At 40.8% G+C, this 15,901-nt stretch overlaps 1 long non-coding RNA gene across 2 annotated transcripts; it reads left to right on the top strand.

Moving 5' to 3' along the window:
* The first annotated feature begins 1,056 nt into the window (after nt 1-1,056).
* On the top strand, nt 1,057-6,877 carry LOC146594364 (uncharacterized). 2 transcript variants are annotated; one of them, XR_014896201.1, is made up of 2 exons: nt 1,057-1,242; nt 4,706-6,877. It is a non-coding gene; the product is annotated as an uncharacterized LOC146594364 (long non-coding RNA). The 2 variants fall into 2 exon arrangements; XR_014896202.1 differs by having other exon boundaries at nt 1,057-1,230.
* Nucleotides 6,878-15,901: the final 9,024 nt, after the last annotated feature.

The raw sequence follows: 15,901 nt of genomic DNA on the forward strand, positions 1-15,901 counted from the left end.
AGAACATCATCATTTGCACATTAATTAAGGCTGCCACTGTGAAATGCTCTGGAAAGGTGATCTGACTGTGGATTTTTGAACATCTTTGGTAGCCATCTCAGCTCAGGTGTTCAAGCAGTGATAAAATCCAATTTTCCTTTCTGATTCAAGGGATGGAAGTCAGAGTAAGTTTTGACTTCCTTGATTTCTGTGGTTAATTTTAATCTTTAGACAAAACAAGAAAATATTGTACTACTTGAAAAGCTTCTTTCCCTGAAAATCGAGTATTATAGCATAAAGCTAAAGAAAGAGAACAGGGCTATCTAAACACTTTTTGTCCTGTTTTACTGTGGATATCAACTGAGAAATACTGCACAAGCATGACAGTACGGTTACTTGTTCTGGTACAGCTTAAATGTCTGGAGCCTTTTTCTGATTTTTCACAGCGACCGCTGTCTGCTTACTCTTGCTTCAGAAGAGCACTGCAAGCAGAAGCAGCATTTCCATACTTACGAGTTAAACTGCCCCTGTGCCGCCTCTTCAGCCTTTCTCGCAAACACCCTTTCGGTGGCGGGCTGTGAGCTTTCTTCCCTCTCCAGGGGGAATTTCAACACTCTCCCACCCACAGCCCCGGCTCTGTCGGCACTCAGCCACGTTTCCGCAGCAGGTCCAACTGGATTTGACATCCACGAGAGACTGCCCTTCAGCAGCTGGGACCTGGTAGGCAAGTGGAGTGACTGAGAGAGACTTCTCCCAAGCAAAATATGACTTATTCATAGGAACAGATCACTCAAGGAGAGAAATGTTAAAGTAACGATCAACAGTGTCCTACTTAACACTTAGGCAGGCCTAACTCTTCCTAGATATCCCCTTTCTGCGGGCTGATATATAAGATTTTCTGGATGGAAATGCCTCTGAAGAATTTGACACTTCGTAGCTTCAGAGCACATATCTTTTTATAATGCGTCGCCCCCCTGCTTTCTGTGTCCATGAGCTCCTCTTGCCAAATTCATCTGGTGAGGAAACTAATGGACAACGGAAACATTCCTCTGACTGTCCTGCTTCACGTCCTGCCCGTTGCATTTCGGCACGAGCGGACTCCCGCTTGATAAACCGTGCTGCCGCGTTAATAGCAGGCTCATTTACCGGGACACTGAGCTAGCAAATCAGATGCACACAACTTGCCTGTCTGTGCCGTCTCCAAACTCTGCCTCTCTGCAGCATGTGCTCTTCCCTCCAAGGGCAATGCAGGTAACTGACTGTGTAAGTACYGGTAGGCAGCTGGCTAGCTACTGTTACGCTGCTCCTTGCACTGGGAATCCGTGAAAAACTCTTGAAATGATTAGCTTGGCTGTTTTGACAGACCCTGCACACGTAGTATTCAGAAAAGATAATACAGCATCTCCCAAGATCTCTACAGTCAATGTTGAAACTGTTTAGAAATCTTGTTCAGTGTTTCATTTAACTATTAGTTGGAAATAGAATAGTTATTCTATAATTTGCAGGTACAGAGTAATCTGGAAAGCGTTCATAAATGCAGAGCAACCTAGTTAAAGTAGTATATATTTATTAAGCAAAATCAAAAATCCTGCTTCATTCATTTTGTGTGTTTTAAAATTCTGTTCATTAACTATGACTGGCATTACCTAAAGATATAATCTAAGGATGTCTTTTCCTTAAGAACTGACTCTATTATCTTGATTCAGGAAGTAAAYTAAATACTTCAGAATATAGGCTATCGTTCTGAATACAGAAAATATTGGGTGGGACAAATATTTGCTGCATCTTGTATTACTTGTAGGGAGTAGTTGCTTTTCTTTTGTCATCATAAATGATATAAACATGTTATTACTTGCTTGCTGCCATACAGACTAGAAATAAAATTATTATCTATTTAATACGTGCCCCTCCTGCTGGATCTCAAGTTTCAGTCCAATGAATTTAAGAGTTACTCTCAACTTTCCTGCTATGAGTTAAATCCCACATATGTCAGTGGGAGTTTTGCCATTAGCTTAATTGAGACCAGGATTTCGTTCAATGAGCATTTCTTGAAGAAGACCTTAAATGCTGTGTTAAAAATCAAATGAGAGAAATCTCTCAACCTACAAATATGTATGGTATTCATTTCTATCCTAATGTAAAATGACTTAGTCAATACCCAGAGGCAGTTAAATTAAGCTGGGTTAAAGCTTTTACTTGCTGCTAAAAATTCAACAACTCACATCTAGAATAGATTTTTTTTTTTTTTTTTTTTTTACTAAGACAGAAACAGACTCCAGATACTTAACTTGTGGCATAACTATGATAGTTATTTGAGACCATGCATCAGTCTATAGTAGCTGGCTGGAGCTGCCAACGTCAAAGGCTGGTTATCTAGATTAGAAGCCTTTCCTATTGTGCTAGAAAAACACCTAAGTTTCTGTGGAAGGCATAACACGCAAGCATTTTTCCTGACAAGACAAATGAATACACTAGCCAGGGATGTCTGTCTTAAAAAGAAACATATTGCTTGAGTGACGGCTGATCAGTAGTGCTCTTCTAGCTGAAGAAATTCAATTACCACTTAACAGTGTTAAGATTACTAATTTCTTAATACACCCAACAGTAGCATTTTGAATTTGGAAATGAAATCAGCAATATCACAGCCTATACATACCATCGATATGCAACATTCGACAGATGCCATCCTCCTAACCGTTATGCTTTCAGCTGAAACAGGAAGAACGTAATACAAACCTTAAATAAAAAATAATAATAAAAAAACAGTCTTGCTAGTTCTGTGAAAGCTTTTTGACAGAAATGCAGGCTCAGATTGTCAGAGTGGCCAAGAGAGAGTTCAGTGCAGCACCCAGGGCGTGAAAAAACGGCTCTAAGCCAACTTCATTTTCTCCTGATCTTGGAGCCCTGTTGGGGCTGCTGTATAGAAAAGAGTTTAAAGGCTGGCGTGGATGCCAGCAGTCTCAAAGGGCTATTTTAGTAGCCAGGATTATTGGGGCATAAAGGAACCACAGAGCGCCTGCTTTCTGACTGTCTTGTGCCAAAAGCATGCAGAGAGGGAGCGACAGAAGACGCTTAGAGCATACGAGGCTTTTACTGTCCTGGGTGAATCCCTCCTTGACCGGCTCCTCTCGGACCGAGACTCACGCAGCTGGGCCCCGGTTTACCAAAGAGCTGGCGTTACAGTTTAGGGGAGACAGCTAAAGTGCGGCAGATTACGTTTTAAAGACACGGTGCCGACAAATTAAATTCAAAGTCTTAGCAGGGCCCTTCCAAATGGCAGCGCTCCAGGGCCAGACAGTTATAGCAGTAAGTTCTATAAATCTTTTCAGAAGCTCCTTGGGCTTCAAATACTTCCAACATTTCGTCATTCCCTTTAAACAGGGAAAACTGCCCAATCCCTTTTTGGAGGCCAGCATAATTATACTCTTGGAAAATAATAATAATAAAAAAGTTTAAACCCCAAAAGACTGCAGGTTACTCCAAGTAACAGAATTAGTTAACTCTCACTGTAAACACTGACAAAAATATTAACACAATGGCTAGCTTAGATGCAGTCCGGTGAGTTTTTGTTGATGCAAACAAGTGCAAAAAGAGATTTCAAGAGATTGCTTTGGTACTCTTTGTAGCCGGGAAGAAATTTAATTCCAGATAGAGAACTTCTGTGAGGGTAGTTTACATGTCTCACTGTATAATGTGCATTTCTTTATTTGAACATGTCCCAAACAAAACTAACTGACCGAAGTGTTGTGCTCCCTATTTTCTTTTCCTCCGTCACAGTTGCTTGCTATTGCTAACAGAAACTCTCCAGAAATCCAGCAGATTGAGACTGTGCAGTTGTTCCGTCCATGTTAACTAGCGCTCTGCATTCCTGTGGAGGAAATAAATGTGGGTAAAAGTGTTAAAGACCCTCTGCAGTCTTCAGCTATATAGTGTTATTACAGCTCACAAGACAGCGCACGGGACAGCTCACAAGGCAATATGAGCTACAAGCTCAGGCAGTTGGCTAAGTCCTTGAAGGATTCAAATAAATTATCACTTGTTTTAAAAGGAAAACTCTTCTGTAAACTTACACCTTACAGTAAAGCCTCCAATGAAGGCATGGCTTTTTTCTGTCGTGACTGATGTCATCTTGATAAAAAAGAACACCCCTCCTCACATTTTGTACTTACAAATTTTTCTAATACAGATCTAAAATAAAAAAGAAATCAGATAGAACCCAAGACAACTTCACATGTCTTCAACAGAGGAGGAGAGTCAAACTAATGAAGATTCGAAAAGAAATTGAAAGGAAATATTAATATTGCAAATAGACCAAATTAATGCACTGTGTTTGGACCCAGTTATGATTCAAACTTTCAGAATACTTTAACTTGGCAAAGCATTAAAATGACTATCACTCTTAATTTATTCTTTACATCGATGCATGAAGGKGATTTTTGTGCTCACACAATGTTCTTACTGAATTAACTCATCGGACACAAAGTCCTCTCCTTTGCTTACGTGGAGAAAAAGGAGAAAGATTTAGTGCCATTTACACCTCCTTAATTGAATACTCATATAAATAGGCTGCTGCATTTTTGCCAGGTTCAGGAAGATGATAATCATAAAAAAAGAGGCTGCCCAAAGGACGGCTGGACATGCAAGATGTTTCCTAAAGAACATAATGTTGTTGAACACGTCAGAATTCCAATTTGTTTCAATTTCTTCTCTGGATTTCTACTTACAGGTGCAATCTGAAGGAGAAGCTTTGTGATTGCTAGAAAGAGAAATGTCCTATCTGGGAGCTAGCAGGCTGCAACTGGAAGAATCACAGCGGTGTGTGATGGAGATGGAGGTGTGCTTGCCATTTCAGCACTACCTTGCTGTGGGGCTGGCGAAGGCAGAGCTGAGGCTTCAGAAGAAGAGCAGCAGCAGCAAAGAGCAAGGCCAAACTGGAAGAAAGCAAATTGTCTTGATTATAAGAAAGTGGTTAGTTATACATTGTGTTATTTTGTCAATGAAGTAATTGGATGAACTTCTATGATGTAAAAAATACACATTTTAAAAAAAGTCTCGATATGGCTTGCATAGCACCTTAAAAAACAAAACTTGTGTTCTAAAGAGAAATACTGAAGCAGCCCAAACCAATGTGCATGACCTGTGAGCAAAAAGGAGCTCAGCCTGTTACAGTACTTAAATGCTGAATCACTTCCTATGTTGTGTGCCAGATAATCATTCAAATCTATAGAAGCTGTTCCAGTATGATCTGATACATGAAGAGGCAAGCGGGTTACATCAGTAGTCCTGATGTTATCAGCGTACAGAACCTGCGGTAAGAAAGCCTCTCACTTCTGTGTGCAAGGCATTGTTCCCCAAAGGATTTTTCCAACATTCCCTTCCCAGATCAACTTTTGCATTCGTGGCCTGCCACTTTCTCGAGGCAATTAGCATGTCCCAGGGCAGTGCCTCCAGTTCGTTATCTGCCGCCTGAGCATAACCCTGGGACTGCTTTAGTAGCCCATTCCGGAAGCCCGAGGGCTATTGCAGACCCTGAGCGAGCGATTCGATTGCCTGACTTAGGTGTCCAGTGTTGTCTTCTGAGGTGCTCTGGGGTGCCAAGACACCCATCYGAGACTGGCAGCACAGGACCACAGGAAACCTGCACTCCTGCCAAGGATGCCCTGCGGTTCCTCTGAAGTTACACAAGATGCCTGTATTTGGGTAACGCAACTGAGCCTGAATAGCTGATTCCTGAGCATATGACTGCACCATGGAAGACTCAGTTGAAATATAAGCCAGTGTTCTCCTGCCTGTTAACTTCTCTTGACGCTGTACATCTCTTCTTGCAGCCTGTTTGCTGAAAAGCAGCTAGAAGGTAATTACACTGTGCCCCCTCTCTAGCTCTTGTAAGTACAGGAAGCTGCAATAACATGCAGAAGTGAATGGTTATTAACACACGTATTCATTCTTCGTACCAAACGCACACATCTATCAGCTTCTAAGCTTGGTTTTCAGTATCCATAGAAACTGAAAAGCATAAAAATGGCTTTTCCCCTTTCTCTTTCTCTGATCTGRAGAAGAATTTCTCAATCTGTAATGGTACTTGAGATTTCACTGGCAAGTACTTCTAATGCACTTCTATGTCAAGTGCTGTGTATAACGTAAAAAGCATGATCCGTTACCTCAGGTTTTAGCAGCTTTTAGCTTTTTAGGTGTTGCAACTGCAGCAGTGGTTCAGTGTGGGCCTGTTGTTTTACTTCACTGCACTCACTAGAAAAAGAAAACCCTTGTTTTCCTCAGACACTCGCTCCTCCCTGYGACTAGACGTCTTTGGGTTCTGCGCTTTGACTTCATAGTTTTACTGCCTTTCGTAGCTTGCTGCATACCTCCCTTTCCCRATTGCTACTGAAAATAAAAAATTATGTTTGTGGGAGGAAATAAATGGTAAAGTACTGATGGTACTTGGCATCTCCAAGCCGTTCCTATGGCAACRGAGGCTTACCCTGGTACTGGAGCATCTATGAGGCCATATACAGCTTTTGCGTGTGGCATTTGTGCAAACATGGAGCACTGTAAAAATAACACATTATGCCATTTTTCTCTGTTAAACTTCATACCTATATAGAAACACATGTTCAGTATTTTTAGGAATATGCTTCCTTTGATATGGCTAATGACTAAGTCATTATTTACTTATGCTTTGGGATAGCCATTGCCATACCAAACTACTAYGGGGATTTACAAAATTAAACCATAGTATTTTCAAAAAGGAGTAATATGCATACTCAAGTAATATGCATATTCAAGTATGTTATCTTCAGTAACGTGAGCTTTTTAATGAAATGTGGATGTAAGGACATAGGATTAAAAACCTCCTTTATTTTTCTTAACAGCTTTATAAATATAATCAAAAAAGTTAWTCTTGTATTTTCTTGGCTTTCATTGGAATCAATTAGAAAATCCTGCTCTGGCCAGGAGCCTTGTGTACAACTCACTTCCTCCGCACTCTCGTGAGACTTGCCTTTCCCAGCACACAAGRTCCTTGTTCTGCATCTTCTGCCTTTGTGTGCACCAAGCCTTTACAGTGTGTACAAGCTACAAAAAAATGGTCCTCTGGTGCTTCAGCTGGCACATGGTCCCAAGCTGTTTCCACTTCAGTAGCAATCATCGAGATTTAATGGTTGAGATTTTCTTCTTGGGAAACATAGACAAGAGTCTTGTCAGGAAAAATGAATAGCCGTACAAGGAGTTTCATGACACRATGATTTTTAAAGTAATAATTACTTTCTAATGTTCTTCTTTCTCAGCCACTGAAGAATTTACTATCAACAGGATCTCTCGGGCTTTCTTTTAGGCGCTTCTTTTATTAATACAATTCAGATATAACTAAGTAACAAAACAATCCATCATCTTTTCTCGATGCTATTAGCTTAAAATGCTATTTCAGGCTGGGTGCCTGAGTAGAGGACTGCAGTCACCTCTGACGTGTTCATATGCCATCCTTCCCCGAATGCACCACGGGAAAGAAGCCACTGTAAAGTCTGCCACAGAACCTTTCCTGCTTTCAGACTGTACTTTTTTCACAAGCTATTCTACTGCTGTTGTCCTCAGTTACTGTGATAGACACAGAAGAAGGGGTAATTCTCAGAGAGATTTGTTCAGCTATACAGAAGTAGGAGGGACCATCCTAGACACTAAGTGCCATCCTCTACTGTCACAAGCACTGGATCAGAAATTTATCTATATGTAAAGTGCAAAAGATCTTAAAAATCAAGGTTTTTGTTTTATAAGCATAAAGCAAAAGTGACATCCAGTGGCCTGCAAATCCAGGCAGAATGTTTGGAGTACTTATTACAAAAGCCCACAAGAATTTTTCAGAGGCAATTTCATCTTTTTACTGACTCCCATGAATTTGCTGTTCAGTATCCTCTTCTATAAAATTACAAATTGACTTAAAAATAAAATCATTGTGCCAGAGTTGTGAACAAGCTTGTTTTGAACATAGATGCTTCTCAATAACAGTGCAGTGAATGAGAAAACAACATTCAAAAATTGTGCAAAAGGTCAAGGAGAAAGATTAACTTTGGGGGGAATGGTGTACTTCATTCTTGACACTGAATCCACCGAATGCTCATAAGTGTTTTCTAAAGTTAGTTTAACATGAGTTGTAGACATTTGCATAGGCAATTTTATAAATATAAGTAAATACTGAGCTCAAAAACCAAGTGTCTTCTGGCTGAACATTTCCCCGTCCATTCTGCAAAGAGGTCCTGATCATCTCCTATGACATGATAAAACCCTGCCAGGGGAAAGGTCCCCCCCTGAGGCATGAATCCCTGCAGCTCTTGCTGAAGCTAACCTGAAGATCTCAGCAAAACTGGAATAGCCATTCAAATATAAAACATAGTGATATGAGTAAAGCAAACTCCCATGAGAAGGAATGAGTAGTAGGGGTAACCACTACCCTGAAACCAGGGCAGAGAGACTGTGACGTTTTGCAAACCCAGACTATTTCACGCTGTGATCTTGGCCTGCCCTCTTAAGCTGGACTGGGGGGGATCTACAGGCAAATTTTGAATAAACAAACCTACCCATATAAATCTGACAACGCATCTCTGTCCAGAACTGCTCATGGTCCTTTTTTCTTTCCTCTTAAAAAAAATTTTTTTTTACTGTAAAGAGAGTATCACTAGTGAGATAGGTGGCTTGTTGGACCTCTGCCTTCTTGTAGTAAAGACTATCACTACAGTAAATACCAGAACATAAATAGGAGAAACAAAACAAAAGATGGAGACACACATGAAAGGGAACAGAAGAAATGACAATCAAACCAACAGAAGCAAGAATCACTGCAGAGGAGGGAAGCCCATAGAGTTGGTTTGTCATCCTTCTGGAGCAACCACTACTATCAGGAACACTATCTGAACACCACTGCAGAAAGACCCTTTGCTTATAGCAAACTAAGTCAGGAGATGACCACTTTCACTCCCTCTCTCTCTCTCTCACAGAGGTCTCTAGTCATCATACTGGAGGCAGTTTCAAGAGCAAATAGATTATTATATTGATTTTCATTTGTAATTCAGATTTACTTAAATGAACAGGCCTGTCAGTGTTTAATAATTTTTTAAAAATAGCTCAAGAACAGTTAGAAAACACTATTTTTTTTTGAGCTGCTCTGAGGTCAAGAGGCTTTAGGGTACACATATTTTAAGCACACTAGTAGTCCAAATCTGGAAAGACTTCTAGTCAAAAAAACTTACATGAAAGGAGTTTGGTGAGGTTTGAGAGAAGTCCCTTCCGAACACTTAAAGAAATATAAATATCCTCTCGTCCAGTTTATGCCTCCTTAGCAGAAACCTACAGACAGTCACCTACAGACCCAGAAGATTTGAGAAGAAGCTGAACGGATATTATTGTGGGATAATAGGAGACGGAGATTGAGATTCTTCCATGGTTGCTATTGCAGTTATAGTTGCTGAACAAGAAGTACATTTGACAAGGGTTTGGTACTTTTCCATTAAAAAGAATAATCATGGTCCCCTCTGATCTCAGTAACCAGGTACCTCTGTAATCAGCCTTTCTTAGATGGACATTCTTGTTCAGGTTTCTTAACATTTGCAATGCAAAGCTAAAAGAGGAAAGCGAGTTTAACTAGGACACAGCCACCAAATTTGGCAGTGTTCCTTCTGAATATTTTTCTAAGGATTTTGTCCATGTGAGTTCTGAGCGCAAGTGCCAAATGACATGCAGAAGAAAGAGATTGAGCTGATAAAACCGTGCAGCAGTTTTTTTCTACTATTTTGGCTGCCTATGGTACACAAGACACATTTGTCACTTGATTAAAATGGAAGGAAGTAAAAATAGGTGCTAATCTTCCTTTTTAATTAAAGCGATCAGAACAAATCACCTGCATGCTTGTCTTCTCATGCCATACTTCACTAGCCGAACGGGCTCTCAGAAGCACTGTGTTGCAATGTGCAATATCTCTAATGCAGTAGCAATTTTTTTGCAGGTATCTCCTCCTTCTATCTGCTGTTGCTAGTAGCCTCCTCTGCCCAGGCAGCTGTGCCTCCGGGAGAAGAACAACATGTTCCCTCCAGTACGGAGTGCGGAGTTATTTCGTGTCCAAGGAGAGATAAAATGCAAGCTGCTTGAAAGGAACATCCAAATCACCCTGTAAAAGGAAACTGCGGAGAGACGAGCTGCTGGCAAGACGAGAGATCAAAGGGTTACGTGAAGGACTTACTGACCATATTTCTCTTTCATCGGGCCAGATTATGCAACCTGCCAGGTGCAGGATACTTGCCATTTCGAAGGGGAGAGCGAGTATTACAGATACGCGAGGAGGGAATATTTTCATTTGAACAACACAGAAAGGAAAGCGGTTTTGCATTGCGCTCAGGAGCAGGAGGGAACAGGTGGCAGAGGGAGATATTTTAGTGCTTCTTCGACACTTCGTAGCATGCCGGTGACAAGAATTTAAGCTTCATTGTCGTAGGAGACGTGGATAATTTCACTTCCTTATTTACGTATATTTACTAAAATGTGGTCRGGGGAACCTTTCAGGCTGAAGCATTCCTGCAGTAAATTTGGTGAAGGAGAGCAAGAATATGGAGRCCATTGAGCAAGTCTGCTTGTTTTCATATCTGTTTCTAGATGGTTCACTACAGATATTTGTATACCTGTTTGTAAAATCCTTTAGTGTAGGGGATGCCTTAGCCTCCAAGAATTGCTAGCTCATCTTCCCCTTCTATCTTATGACAGAATTAACATAACTCTTTGCATTTACCTTCGAAAGATGCATTTTATGAACTCCTTCCCATACTGTTGATCTTCCCAGGGTTCCTCCYGGTTGTGACGCGTGGTGCCCGAAACTGGCTGCTGGGGGCAGCGGGGCTGCAGTTGTCCTCCAGGACCCGTCCGCCCACTCCGAGGGTGCGGGGCCTCGGGGCAGCCCCAGTCCTGGGGGCGTCGGGCACCACCACAGGTTGGGGCCAGGGTCAGGGGGAGAAGGCATCTCACCCCATGTTAAAATGGACAGACAGCTTATTCTGGATGCCTAGCCTTCAGCAGGCTAAATTTCAACAAGATTAATCCATCACAACAATTCTGAGGTTATTCTGCCTAATGCTTTGGGATACATTTTATCWGGCTCAGTTTTCACTAGCTGCTTCAATGATCTTAAACTTCCTAAGCACTTGCATTTCCCTGATTCCTGCCCTTGGTCACCGGGACCAAGGCATGGCAGCAGATGGCCTTTGCAGAGCGCGGTGCGGCAGAAACAGATTGCATGGTTTGGCCTTCTCAGCATCATGTTTCTATCTTTCCTCCCCTGAGCAGCAGACCAAAGCTTTCGCAGCCTTCCTCTTACTGCGAGGGCAATTGCAGAAGGATTTCCTGTTACCCTTTACGGCCTTTCTGCTTTTTTTCCTCCCCTCTTTGTAATACTGTGCTACTCTTTTACTTACTCAGCCAGGCTGATTTTTTTAGTGGTCTTCTGCACCTGGATGGACAATCGAGCGCTCTTTGGTGCTGGCTTGCTCTTTCACRATCCATTTTCCCAACTTATTTGTTCCCTTCTGACTCTACCTATTCTTCTCCGAGCTTATTGAAATCTGCTTTCTGAACGTTATTGCCTCATACGCTTCCTCTTTTCACCAAATAGGGAACTCCATCACTTCAGAAAGAGACGGCTGTCCCCATCGTGATCTCTGAACTTGTTGAATAATTAACCCTGTTGTATTATTTTCCCAAGAACTGAGAGTACTTTATTACTGCCAAGTCCTGTCCTTTGGATGTAGAAATATAAAAACACTCAGAAATCAAAATAAAGATCATGTCAGGTTTTTATGTGTTACCACAGTAGCTCACAGATGTGTTACAAAGAGGATAGAAAAAAATTAGTATTTCTATTTTTAAAAAATATGTCACCCTTGATACAGTTCAAAGATTAAGATAAAATATAAATCTAGTATTTACTCTAATTGTGTAATCTGCTGGAAACATGAAATACTATTCAGSTTTTAAAGAAGTTATTTGTTTTTTATTTAACTTTGATTCACTTCAAAAATAGATGATAATAGAAATCTGCAGGACCTCAACCACAGTCCAGTGAAACCAACGAAGAACTGTTGTACTCAGTGAAGAGCTGCTGTACTTGGCGGGTTTTAGCAAAGGCTGAAAGTATGGAGCAAAATGATACATACGGTGTTCAATATTTTAAGCTAAATCTCAATAATCGATATGGGAGAGACAATGTTATTTTTTCTTTGTGAAAAACACATTTTCAAAATTGATATTTTGATGAAAATTAAATTGTRTCAATACTTTGATGAAAACAAAAATTTTAAAATAAAAAACCACGAAAGCAAAAAAAATTAATATTACATATTAGTATCCATTGGTTTGCAATAAGAGCATTAAATATTTTCAGATTTTTGCAGGTTTATGTGTGGGCGTGTCTTGCAAATGGAATTTGTACCATTTTGGACAAAGATGTGGAAAATATGGTCCTCACAAAAATGTTTTGTCCATCATTTGAGACAGACACAGTATTAATAAAGGAGAAATAACAGGTTGACAGCTGTATTGCTCAGAATCAGAATATTGCTCAGTGAARGAGCCTGAGAGAGGAGTGTTTAATGCAAAAGACCTTGATTTTAACCAGAGCTAAATGTGCGGCTGAGCAGCCTCGCACCTATTCCCCCATAAGCAAAGGAAGCTACGTGCTGTAGAAASGCCGTGTATTAGCACGCCGGCTCCTGCCTCCACACAAAAGGAGCTTTTATTTTAGCAGAGAGGTATTGAGTAACAAGCCTCTGCACAACACAGCAAACCGAACTCAACTGTCTCAGTGAGACACTATTAAGGCACGGGAAATTTGCCATGTCCTGGTGATTTATCATTTTAATTGGAATTAGACAGATTCCATCAAAGATCACTGAATAGAACAGCAAGAAATATATGTTTTTCCTTAGCTGTTGTTATTATGCAGGATAGACRGAGCTAAGCTAGGGGGAAAACCCCTTTTCAGTATAAACAGATATCCATCTGATCTGTRGAAGACGTGCAGGAGAAGAAGGGAAACAGGATCTTTCAGATACAGATACAATCAATACTGAAGAAGCAAAATAATGCCTTTTCCAAAGACCTTATATGGCTACAGACTGCCTTGGTTACTTCTTACAAATTCTTGTGTTACTGCTACAGTAACTTCCCTCTGCTCCTCCTTGGTGTATCTGGGACAAGTTTACCAAAGATTCATTCTGTGACCATCCAGGTGCTGCTCATTTAGAGTTTCTTTTTATAGGCAGACTTAATACAAGATGAGATACCTGGCCATCASAGTGGAATAGAAAACCATCTGTGTGCAGCGTTGGCTTCCAGTTTAGGACAYAGGCAGCTATGAGCCTCTGTAAAGGTCATCTAAGAAATGTCCCCTGGGCAAGGCAGGCAGATACGGGGAGTCCTGCCCTCGAGGCAGAGCTGCAGGCAGGCRTCCCCGTTCACTCGGGAGAGCGCTCTTCTGCCTTTTAAAGAAGGACTGAATGTAGGAGTGTGCGATCCACCTGGCAGGAAGCAAAATACGGGATGAAAATGGAAGAATGAGACAGGATTGGAATAGTACCACCCTTCCCTTCAAAACTGGCCCACTCCACAGAGGTGAACGCTGCTTTATTGGTACACGAGGAGATCATGTTTAAAGCACTTAGAGATTAGAGTGTAGTCTGAACTTTYGTATTGATTTTGTGAAACCAACTGCCTCTGCTGTCAGCTCTGTACTCTACCGTCCTGTGCCATACTCACGTATCACTAATGCAGCATAATAGGAGCAAGAGTCACAGTGCAATGTAGTCCTTGGCAAGGCAGGCATATACATCCAAACTAATTGCCTAGACTTTGTTTTTAGCCAATGGGGAGAAATGTCCTCTTTTCTAGCCTGCAATTTCAACCCAAGAGTGAACATCTAACTTAGGTCACATAAATTGTGCCTTGAAAATGCTTATTGCTCCCCACTGACTACAAATGGACTAAAACAGATGTAGCTATCTATACTGGAGACATCTAATGTGAGGTAAAATGAATCCAACCTTTGGAGTCTCAAATGCATACAAAGCTTTACAGTTAAAGCTTATTATTATCAGCTGCCTGAATCCTCAGCATTGGACCATCAGGATACATCAAGGTACAGTWGAATGAAACAGAATAACACCACTTTCCTTCCAACTCCCCCTTTTTAGAGATCCTGTACCTTCAGCTATTGTCCATGCTGACTTAATTACAGAAATGCAGGTGATTGCAATGGATCAAGTTGTACCAAATCAGTTGTCAGCAATGATCAAAACCCTAATAAAAGAAAACATGACTGTGACACTGTGACTCATATCTGAATGCAATATTCAGTTTTAGTGAGAAGTGGTGGAAATGTCTTAGAGATGAGCAACAGATGTGGAGCAGCTCCCTCATGAGAAGATGCTATGGGCAGAATTTCTCATCTTAGGAAAGAAGTACGTGAGGAAGACATGCCAGGGAGCTCCAAAAATCGTGACTGGGATCRGGAAGCTGGATAAAGTTATGGTTCATTATTTGTCACAATATAAATTCAAGGGGGCACCCAATGAAATTGATAGATAGCAAGCTGAAAATCAATTGATTTTTTTAACTTAATGTAGAAGTAACTAAATTGTGGAATTTGTACTTAAAAGTGCAAATGAGTTTAAAGAAATAGTGAGATAAATTCATGTAGTTTAGATCCAAAGCTGCCTGTTAAATAGGATAATCTGTGTACAGTCAATATTGCAACAATAGCGAATCGCTAGATGTTCACTGGACAGGTCAGGAAAGGGAGGAAGTTGGTCTGTTCATGCCTCTTCTTCCAACGTGTTTTTTATCTCATGCAGCCTCTGTTGGAGACAGGRTACCAAGATGCTAAAACAGCTATATGGATGAGTTGAAAATATGAAGTAAAATGTATCAGTTACAGAAAAAACACATCTGTATTGTTACAGTAAGAGTGCTCACGCAGTTCAGTTGACAAGCATCATCTCTGAGTCATGAACCTTGACAGCTTCTGATCATCATCACATTTCCTTCATTACTGATCATGGTTTTGCTTAGGGGAAGAAAGGATACATTTAAGTCCTCAAAGTTAAACTTGGTTCCTTGTCTACATTTATAGTAAACAATAATTGAAACTAATTCAATGAAACAAACTGGGGTCTGACTAAGAATGTCATGGAACACCAGGCAGCCTGAAACACCATCTCCCAGAACTGTATTCTCCTCCAGTCCTGGTAGAGACTAATCTGGCTCTGCAATACATCACAATTAAATCCATGTCTGTTAATCACTGCAGCAAAAATACTCAGTTGGTGGTAAATATTAGGCTAAAGGTTAGGACACTGACAGTTGCTGTCGTGGGTTTGCTAAAGTTTGAAAGCAGGAAATAGCCAGACCGCCCTTCTTTCACGTCTCTCCATGCACAAGGGACAGAAAAGAGGTACCCTTTTCCCACGGACAAAAAACATAAATTCTAAACTACCTCCTACAGTTTCCTGTGAGTTCAAAGGCCACTTGCATCCTGACCAGCTCTTAGCTCCTCACAGTTATCCACTGTCAACTCAGAAATCTGCAGCCCATTAAAAACGCACAAGTTGAGGACAGCCCAAAAGAAAGTGAATTAAAATGACAAATATCACAAGGAATATCATTTTGATTCAGTAAAGCCCTTCCTTTTTTAATCAGTGCTGCAGCAAAGTTTCCATTCTGACATGCCAGAGAAACAGAAAAAAAGGAAAGGTTGGGCAGAGCTTATGTTAAAATGTAGAGCACCTTGGTCTGAGCATTTATGGTCTTGTCTTGCAAACCTAACTCAGCAAACAGCATGCGAGTGGAACATGTGGTTTGAGAAAAGCAGCAGAATAAAAATAAAAATGTACCAGTT

Source organism: Rhea americana, unplaced genomic scaffold (assembly GCF_003343005.1).
Source record: "Rhea americana isolate MKP2758 unplaced genomic scaffold, rheAme1 scaffold_260, whole genome shotgun sequence".
NCBI classification, from domain to species: domain Eukaryota; kingdom Metazoa; phylum Chordata; class Aves; order Rheiformes; family Rheidae; genus Rhea; species Rhea americana.